The sequence below is a fragment of the Scylla paramamosain genome, chromosome 29, assembly GCF_035594125.1.
Source record: "Scylla paramamosain isolate STU-SP2022 chromosome 29, ASM3559412v1, whole genome shotgun sequence".
In the NCBI taxonomy this organism is placed as follows: domain Eukaryota; kingdom Metazoa; phylum Arthropoda; class Malacostraca; order Decapoda; family Portunidae; genus Scylla; species Scylla paramamosain.
In genome coordinates this window covers 16,361,880-16,371,879 of record NC_087179.1, presented here as the reverse complement: position 1 = coordinate 16,371,879, position 10,000 = coordinate 16,361,880, and the positions used below count along the sequence as shown (strand labels likewise).

The 10,000-nt window shown below is 40.1% G+C and overlaps 1 protein-coding gene across 17 annotated transcripts in view; it reads left to right on the top strand.

The window, feature by feature from the left end:
- Positions 1-10,000, top strand: part of LOC135115764 (uncharacterized) — a 45,624-nt gene that overhangs the window by 20,904 nt on the left and 14,720 nt on the right. The gene's annotated exons all lie outside the window — the stretch shown is intronic.

Below are 10,000 nucleotides of genomic sequence, written 5' to 3'. Positions count from 1 at the left end.
ACACACACACACACACACACAGTCGCTTGTCCATTCATTAATTCCGTGGTCATGCGTGCGTGTGCATGTAAACACTTCTCTATGTGATTTGTTGTTTAATCCAGGTACGACACACACACACACACACACACACACACACACACACACACAGAGAGAGAGAGAGAGAGAGAGAGAGCTTACGTGGGATTTAGTCATGGATTATCCTTTAGTTGTCAAAATGATTCGTGCTTGTTCATTGTATTCACTCTTTAATCACATCACTGGTGTTTGGGAATTCTCTCTCTCTCTCTCTCTCTCTCTCTCTCTCTCTCTCTCTCTCTCTCTCTCTCTCTCTCTCTCTCTCTCTCTCTCTCTCTCTCTCTCTCTCTCTCTCTCTCTCTCTCTCTCTCACCTTCATAAAACCAGCGGTGATAGCACACACACACACACACACACACACACACACACACACACACACACATCATAGATACCGGTACTATAGCCATAGTCGTAACAGTTTCTGCTGACACAAGTACTTCCATAGCAACAGCCAGTCTTGCTGCTGCTGCTGCTGCTGCTACTACTGCTGCTACTACTGCTACTACTACTACTACTACTACTACTACTACTACTACTACTACTACTACTACAATGATAATAGTCCTATATTTTTTACTGACAACAATACCATAGGGACTACTACTACCCACTACTACTACTACTACTACTATATCACTAACTGCTACTATTTCATATAGAGGCGTGTGTCTGGTACTACCACTATATAACCACTGCCTCTACCACCCTCACCACCATCGAGTATAAAGGTGTGGGTCTGCTTGGGCTGCCAACATATAAAATCAATAGCGACGTTGTGGATGCAAGCGATGCATTTCTGGTGTGTAAAGGGGGAGGGGGAGGAGCTTAAACCTGACCTGTGATGACGCGCCTCCCCCTCCCCCTCCCTCCACTCCAGGCCCTTCCCTCCTTTCCCTTGCCCTGGTGTGTAGTAAATGCAACTGTTACTTTACCTCTGAGACACGTGGTACTGGCTGGGGAAGGGATGTAAGGCTGGTGATCCCGCCTGGCCTCCCCTGCCGATCGATCAGGTCACTCTTGCTTGGTAACACTTGTTCATCCACCTTGCTTGCCTGTCTTCGTGTTTAAACGTTTAGTCGCTGTAATTCCACTCTTCTAACGAAATATACTGAGAGATTTAAGGGTTCACTACTACTACTACTACTACTACTACTACTACTACTACTACTACTACTACTACCACCACCACCAATACTACTACTACTACTAATAATAATTTTGTTTCACCATCATGTATATCTTACAACAATGAAAACAAAGACTTAGGAACTACGGTATATACTAATGTTCAACGATACATGCTAAGCAACATACGAGTCACTGTACTGCAGGGTCCTATGAGTGTAGTGAATGTAAGGTTCTAGTGATACTTGAACAAAGGATCCTTCACCATTATTAGCAAAACATTCATGAGGACCGCTTGATTCTCTCCGTGGCTTTTGACATTAGTATTACGAGAACCCGGAGTGTTTACGAATACTGATCTTGCAGAGTAGCCCTTGGTAACACTGCTGACTCCCCCGTGTGTACATAATGCGGGTAACTCATTTGCTGTCACTGTTTGGCATTGTACATCTCCTGACTCGAGTTGTGTGGCTTAGCACGGTATCGTAAAAGCTCTGTTGGTCTTTCTTCTTCCTCTTTCTTTGTTGTATCTACATGAATTCAGTAATAATGATATTGATATGTTCGTAAATCGGGTGATACTGTTATTTGTGTGTTTATATATCGGGTAACACTGCTATTGACGTAAATCGGGTGACTGTTCTTGTCGACGTAAAGCGAATAACACTTTTTTTTTTGTGTTCGCAGACCGAGTAACAATGTTCTATCCAATTAGCTGTTCTATATCGGGTCACATCAAAGTAACCGTTGATGTGTCGCATACTGAGTAACACTTGATACTGTTGTCTTCGTAAACCTGACTACGTGTCTACTATAGAAAAAAAAAGTTAGAGCACTGCATTGACTACAGCAATAAAGGGTAGATTACTGTATTTTGTACTACTACTCAGTCATAACTAAAGCTAAACACATGCAAAGAATAGGGCCGTACTAACTACTACAACAAGAGATAGGTCACTGCACGCACCACCAAAACAATAGAAAGGTCAGTACAGTGGAAGGCTCCTCTGTTTAGTCTTGTGGCGCGCTACTGTCTTGGCAACATATGCTGGTGTTTCGCTCGCGGTAAGCAGGTTAATTCGCTATAATGAAATCATTGTCTTGTCTTTTAACTTTGAGGTTGAATACGCCCATTGTCTTGCCTCAGAATACTTGATATGTAATGATGTTTAACTAACCCTCAGCAGCTCGCTTGAGGGAGAATGCTTGTTAATTAGGAAGGTATGCAGAGATGCTTCCCTGCTGACACATTAACGCTCACTCCTTTTGTAAGAAACCTGACCCTTTTACTCAAAATATATTACAGTGTTTGGTGGAAACGTCAACTTTTTCCACGCATGATTTGTAGAATAAGTGTTTTCTGCCTCGTTTCCTCTCATAAAGACTAAAGCAGCTGTAGGACAAGGACGAGGCGACTCATGAGAGTTTAGCCGAACCCTTCTGCAAGACGTTTACAACTCAATATTATAACGAGAGGAAACCGGAGTGTGAAGGTTGTACTCATTTTCATTAAAGGCAAAGTCAGTCAGTCACCAGTCAACCAGCCATGCCTTTCCTCGGTGTTCACCTTCGTCTGTACCCTGTGGAAATTATCACTTTCATTTAACCCATTAACTTTGATATGCAACAATTCACAACACCAAAAGCAATGTATGAAAATTTTACAAGCACCAACAGGAAAGAAGGTGAAGAAAAGAATGTTACAATTTTCAGTGTGATGTAGAACAGGAAGAATTGACCCAGAGTGATCAGTGATTGATGAAATATGTGTTAAATAGCAGTGGAAGGGGCAAGGCATTTCAATATTTTGTTTTAACGATGTATTTTTTAAGGATACATATGCTCAGATGTTTTAATTGAATGAGTAAGTGACTGAAACTTCCCCTGAACACCGTGATTAAGTGGCGCCGTCAGAGTAAGCCACGTCGAGAACTAAAGATGAAAAGAGGTGTAGTGAAAGGTGTTGTAAGGTGTGTAGACCCATCTCACCTGGCCTTAATAGCTCCCAGCTGTGTGGAATGGTGTTTGGGGAAGTAGCACGCAGATAGGCAGCTCAGGTGTGTGACAGGTGGGGAGGAGGATGGCAGGCTAGCATGCATCCACGCCAAGGTTGTGTCTGCATCATTGAGTAACACACATTTTGGGTTATCATCTTATTTTGGTTATTGCAGGTGTTTAATTAAGCTTCATACGCGTTTCTAAGATTTATTTCAGCGTCCCTGCGAGTATTTCTTAAAATATACAGTTATTAAGCTGTTTATGACATTATTTATTAGTCATGAATACTCAGTCAGCTAGCCAGTCAGTCAATCCGCCTTGCCTTGCCTTGCCTCGCCTCGCCTCGCCTCGCCTCAGGGTTCACCTTCATCTATGTAAATTATCAAAGTTTCCAGTGTATCATTTCCCAGCGCCCGGCAATGTAGTGTATGGGCGCGGGTTTGCCTTCAGAGCACCAGGTGTTTAGTTCAGGGGCAGGCACAGAGGCGAGGCGAAAAGCTGGTGGTGCTGGCGAGGGGCGGGATAGGCTTGGCAGCAGCGGGGGCATGACGGCGCCAGAGCCTTCCCCCAGCAGCATCTTGTCTGATTCACCTGATATCTTGCTCTCTTTTGTCTTATCTCGTGTATTTTTTCGTCCTGAAGTTATTTGTTCTGTGGCTATCTTGTGAAATTGAGATATACTATTTTTTTGTTTATATTTTTATCTAGTTTTTGTTTCGGTAAGGTTATAAAAATTCTGATTATGATAAGTGTATTTAATTTTCGTTTGACCTCAGTTTTTTTTTTTTTTTTTTTAGATTTGTGTTCGCGTTAAGACCTTATTCTTTTGTTTGTTTACTCTTTTGTCCATTGCTTACGTTACTTTCTTTGTGGCCATGTTAAGAAGTGGAGGTATTCTTTTCTTTATCTTGGCCTTTGTTATCTTTGTCTTGAGATTGTTTGGCTCTCTGTTAAGATTTTATTGTTTGACTCGTTTTTCTGTTGTCCTTCCAATAGGGTGTTCTTTGTGGGTCCGTTAAGCATTAATGGAAGTTTTATTCATTTATTTATTTTTTCTCTCTCTCTTCATTATATATATTTGTTGTCCTTCGAATAGATCTTGTGTTTGTGGTAGGTTAAAAACTGGATCTTTTTATTTTTTTCTTTACATAATTTTCTTCCTTTCACTTTTTTTCTTTCCTTCCAGCCTTCCCTCCTTCCTTCCGATTTTCTTCCTTTCATTTTTTCTCTTTCTGTGTGAGCTATGGGATTTTTTTTATTTCGAATGTTGGGTTACCCTTTTTTATTGTATATTTATGAATTTGTGTATTTTTAAGACGCATTTTTTTTTTTTCTTTCTCCCAAGGTGGTCCTCATTATTTTTTTTATTTTCATCTCGCTGTTATTCCTTTGCCTCAAGGTGAAGTAACCTTTTGTGGACAGATGACTTGCATTATTTGTTGGGAGCATGTTGAATATAGATTTATTTATTTATTTATTTATTTATTTATTTATTTATTATTATTATTATTATTATTATTATTATTATTATTATTATTATTATTATTATTATTATTATTATATTGCGAAACGTAAGGGAAAGGACAAATTATGTAGTCCTTTTACAGTCGAATATGGATGCAATATTATGGGAGATTATTGAGAAAGGAGCGATTTTATTGTCGGATTTCACCACAGTTTGTCCTCTATCTCGTATTTATTCAGTAGTAATCAATATTGCTTCATCATTTGTTAATTTGGTTACTCAAGTGATACGTTCCGGTAAACTGAAATACGTACATCGCTCAAGGGTAATGGAAATGCAACTTTTTACTTATGCGCAAGCGAGGAAAACCCACACGCAAACACTAATAATGAGGGGGAAAAGCCGTACCCCCCACACACACACACTAATTGTTTCCCGTGAAAGAAAAAAAAATATTTATAAAGAAGAGCCAAGTTTCAAGGTTTATACTCTGAATACCTGTACCAGTTTCGTTGGGTAAGATGTGAGTGAAGGACAGACTTGCGTATTCAGACTGCACTTGCGGGGTTGTGGGGGAAGGCTCTTGCAAGTCCTGCCAGGCAACTTCAGTCCGCGTGCTCATATTTGGTAGGCAGCCCAGTGGGGGAAACATCGGCCGCGCTTGGGAACACTAACGTCTTTCTTTTCCTTCTTTGTTTATTGGCTGGTTGTTGTTTTTCTTCTACTACTACTACTACTACTACTACTACTACTACTACTACTACTACTACTACTACTACTACTTGTTATCATCGAAGCGCACTACCAATATTAGCTCACCATTACCATTGTTCTCTTGCAAACACACCAGATACCCCCAGCATCGTATTTACCGTCACCCATCACTCAGTACACTTATTACTAGCGATTATCACAATAGGGGATGTTTGCATGCAGGTAACACAGGTCTGGGCTGCGAGACAAAGAGGGTAACCACGCATTTCGTAAGCTAGGTCATCGCTGCTGCAAAATTTAGATTATATTTATGCATAGCAGGTCGAGCAGGTGGGTTAGACTGTAATTTATATTTTCATGTCATTGTTTATTTGTAGGCGTTGAATAATAATGACAGGCGAGCACATGTACAGTTTAACATTAAGGAAGCTTTGAACACAGGTGGTAGTAGTGGTGGTGGTGGTGGTGGTGGTGGTGGGGGGAGGGGAGGGGAGACTGACGAAACATCTTCCTGATATTACCGGACTTGCCGCCATCCACTTGACGATGAGTAATACTATATAAATGCCCCAGTTACATGACAGGTACTATATATACTCCTCTCCGTCTGGCTTGGTGCATGAATGACTCGTGTAGGAGGAAAAAGACGACACTCAGGCATGCATTCTGAAACACTTCGCTCTCTCACCACGACTAAAACGTTTTCAGAGGTCACGGAGGTGATTTGCTGTTTCTCCTATTGATAATAATAATAATAATAATAATAATAATAATAATAATAATAATAATAATAATAATAAACATGTTGATCTGGCACTGGAACCGCAAAACATCCTTAAAAATGAATGTATCTTCAACTGCAGCCTTTTAAAAGTTGTGGAGGTGTGGCGCAGAATGGTCCTTAGAGGTATTAAAAGAAAAAGAATGATGTAGACGGAGTATTGTACTATAAGGAAAAGTGGGATTATTTGCTGAGACGTTTAATAAAAACTACGAGCAATCTTTCAATGAATCGTGTTGAAGGAAAAATAAATAAATGTGTAAAAAAGGGGAAAAATAACTGAAATTGAAGTGAAAGAAGGAAGGCATAGAAAATGAAAGTGAAGCGAACTTGGTAAAATCTTTAATTGAAGCGAATGATCAGTAAGGATTCCGTAAAATAAGAAAAAAATGAAAAGAAAAAAATAAACGGAGCGTTAAAAAAAGTGGTCAGAAAAAGAAATGTAAGACCAAAACGGAAAGGAAATAGACACACAAAGGGATACACCAACAAAACTTCATGACAAATCACTGGACCCACAAATACCAGGACAAAAGATAAGGGAAAAAACCAAACAAGTACAAAACAATGCGAGATGCACATAGTAACAATAACCATTTAAATCAACCACCACCACCATCACCATTACTACATGACGGTCACGTGGGATACTCTGCTCAATTTGGCATCACTTGAAGGACACACACACACACACACACACACACACACACACACACACACACACACACACACACACACACACACACACACACACACACACACACATCATGGGTAAAGATAAGTTGAAAGGACACTACTACTTATGTTATCGATATTGGTAATGATAACAATAATACTAATAATATAAAATCCAGTATATTCCATTTAAGTGGAGAAAATAATAACCCACATCTTGGAACGCAGCCAGCGAGTCCTCCGCCTCCTCCTACCCCTTCCCCCCAGCAATGGAAGAAGAGGAAGAGGAGGAGGAGGTACGCCTCGCTCCGTCGTCTTCCCCTCAAGGTCCTTGCTGGGGTTTTTAAATGAACGATTTAGACGACATGGGTCAGAACTCTCTCTCTCTCTCTCTCTCTCTCTCTCTCTCTCTCTCTCTCTCTCTCTCTCTCTCTCTCTCTCTCTCTCTCTCTCTCTCGGAAGGTGGTGGTGCAGTAGTATTTTGTTGCTTGTTCAGAAGACGTTATACTCTCTCAGGTTGGCTACGGGTTGTTTGTCAGAGAGAGAGAGAGAGAGAGAGAGAGAGAGAGAGAGAGAGAGAGAGAGACTGGTGTTCTTGGAATGTTTGTGACGAGTAATTTTTTTTCTTGGGATTTTTGTTACCAGTGGAGAATCCTGTAGTTGGTTGCTATGGGGTTATTTTTATTATAATTCTTACTGTTGTTGTTGTTGTTGTTATTATTATTATTATTATTATTATTATTATTATTATTATTATTATTATTATTATTATTCATTATATTTCCTTTCCTTTTTTCTTTTCGTTTCGTTCATTTTTCACTCTTCCTTTCTAATGCACAGTTAAGGCAGACCGGGAACAAAAGAAATTAAGGAAAAGAAAAGCCAATTTCCTCTCTTACCACCCATATCACGCCCCGGACCCCTCTCCCTAAAAAAAAAGAAAAAATATATAGATAAAACCCAATACAAGAACCGGTTTCGCCCGTGGCATATACTAGTATTTTACCATTAAAGAACCCAGTGCACAGAAAACGAAAAAATAATAATTACAGTACGCATTAGTGGAATAACAGCAAGACAGGTGCTCTGCTTTAAGTAATGTGACTGTGTACTTCAATTATGCACCGGGAAGGGGAGGGGGGGCCGGGGGTGATTATATTCAACTATCTAGGAATGCGTATTGGACTTTCAAGGACTTTATGCGTAACGTTGCTTGGAATGTTTCAGCAGTCATTGGGGTGTGTTTTTGTGTGGTACTTCGACTGGAATGTGTGTGTGTGTGTGTGTGTGTGTGTGTGTAAGGGGTGAGGAGTTGCGTATACGTACTGTCAGACAAAACTTAACAAGTATATAGTTTGTGCGGAAGGGAAAGCACGAACTTAGCTCAAATCCAGCTAACTACTATCAGATAAAAAATGCAACTAAATTCATTGAGTTTCGTAAATTCAGCTTGATAGATACATTAATTGGGTGAAGACTTAATAAAACAACTGTAGATAAACACACAGAATCACGTAAATACGCCTAGATAAATACAACTAGAAAAATATGACGATAAACATTTGATACTGACCAGATACAAATAGGAATGTTTTTTTCTCTCTCTCTCTCTCTCTCTCTCTCTCTCTCTCTCTCTCTCTCTCTCTCTCTCTCTCTCTCTCTCTCTCTCTCTCTCTCTCTCTCTCTCTTGCTTCACTGTTGTTTTTATCAGTTTATCGGTTTTATCTCACCTTTATCAATTTTTTATCATTGACATCATTACCCCCCACGTTTTTCTAAGTTTTTATTGGTAGTAGTTTTAAATATTTAGTGATGAGTGGATATTCCTGTCGTCCCCCACCACCCTTTCAAGGAAATTTTAAAGAAATCACTGTATTATTATCATTATTATTATTATTATTATTATTATTAGTAGTAGTAGGAGGAGGAGGAGGAGGAGGAGGAGGAGGAGGAGGAGAAGATTTCTGCTAATGCTACTACTACTACTACTACTACTACTACTACTACTACTACTACTACTACTACTACTACTACTACTACTACCACAATAAAAAAAAAACTACCACTTTCAACAAACCACATTCATCAACGTTTCAAGCAACAGCATTACAAAATTTTCCGGTCCTTTCATACACAAACTCAGAAAACCCGTACCTTGTTTTTGTGTCCTTCAGTACTAAAGTTTCATAATGTCACGTGTCTTGTGTATGGCTCTATCCTTCAGTGGTTTGTTTGTTCGCTACCACCACTCACCCCTCCTGTGTAGTCTAGCCCCCTTGTCATGCCCTTCCCTTCCCGTCCCTTGCCCTGCCACCCACCCACTTCCCTTGGCGATAAGAAATGATAGATAGCGGGCGTGTTATCTTCGTGGCCTGACCTCCTGTGGACCTTGTATGTACGTGTGTGTGTGTACTTGTCCAGTTCTTAGGTTATTTGCTCATTATCATCATCATTGCCGTTGTCGTCCTCTTCTTCCTCATTGTCATCATCACTGTCATTGTTTTATTATTATTGTTCTCATTATCATCATTATCATCATTTTTGTAACTCATCGTATTCCCACTAATCTTTTCCCGTCTTTCATCCGTTCTCTCTCTCTCTCTCTCTCTCTCTCTCTCTCTCTCTCTCTCTCTCTCTCTCTCTCTCTCTCTCTCTCTCTCTCTCTCTCTCTCTCTCTCTCCACGTGTTCCAATGCGCAGAGAGAGAGAGAGAGAGAGAGAGAGAGAGAGAGAGAGAGAGAGAGAGAGAGAGAGAGAGAGACAGGCCCTGAAAAACAAGAATCACGCAGATGGCAACACTGGCTCACCCGCCCACCACTATAGATAGTTTTGCGTTTATTTGTTTCTTTGTTTGTCGTTGTCCCATTTTCTGGCACCTTTCCCTTCCTTGTTAGAAAGTTATCCACATTTACACAGTTGTGCGTATTACATGAAATGGGATTGGTTTGCCTTTGTATTTTACTTTATTTAGCCCCCTTTAGTTTCGATTACTCATTGTATCATTATTTTTCCGTTTTCCTCCTGGTTTTTGAACGGGTAGTGTTGAAATTTGTAGCTGTGACTTCCTTATTTCTGCTTTGTGTTCTATCATTGGATCTGACGTCACAACCGCTTCCCTTACGATTTTATTTCATTGTTGTTTTGTATCGTCATTGCTATTTGGGG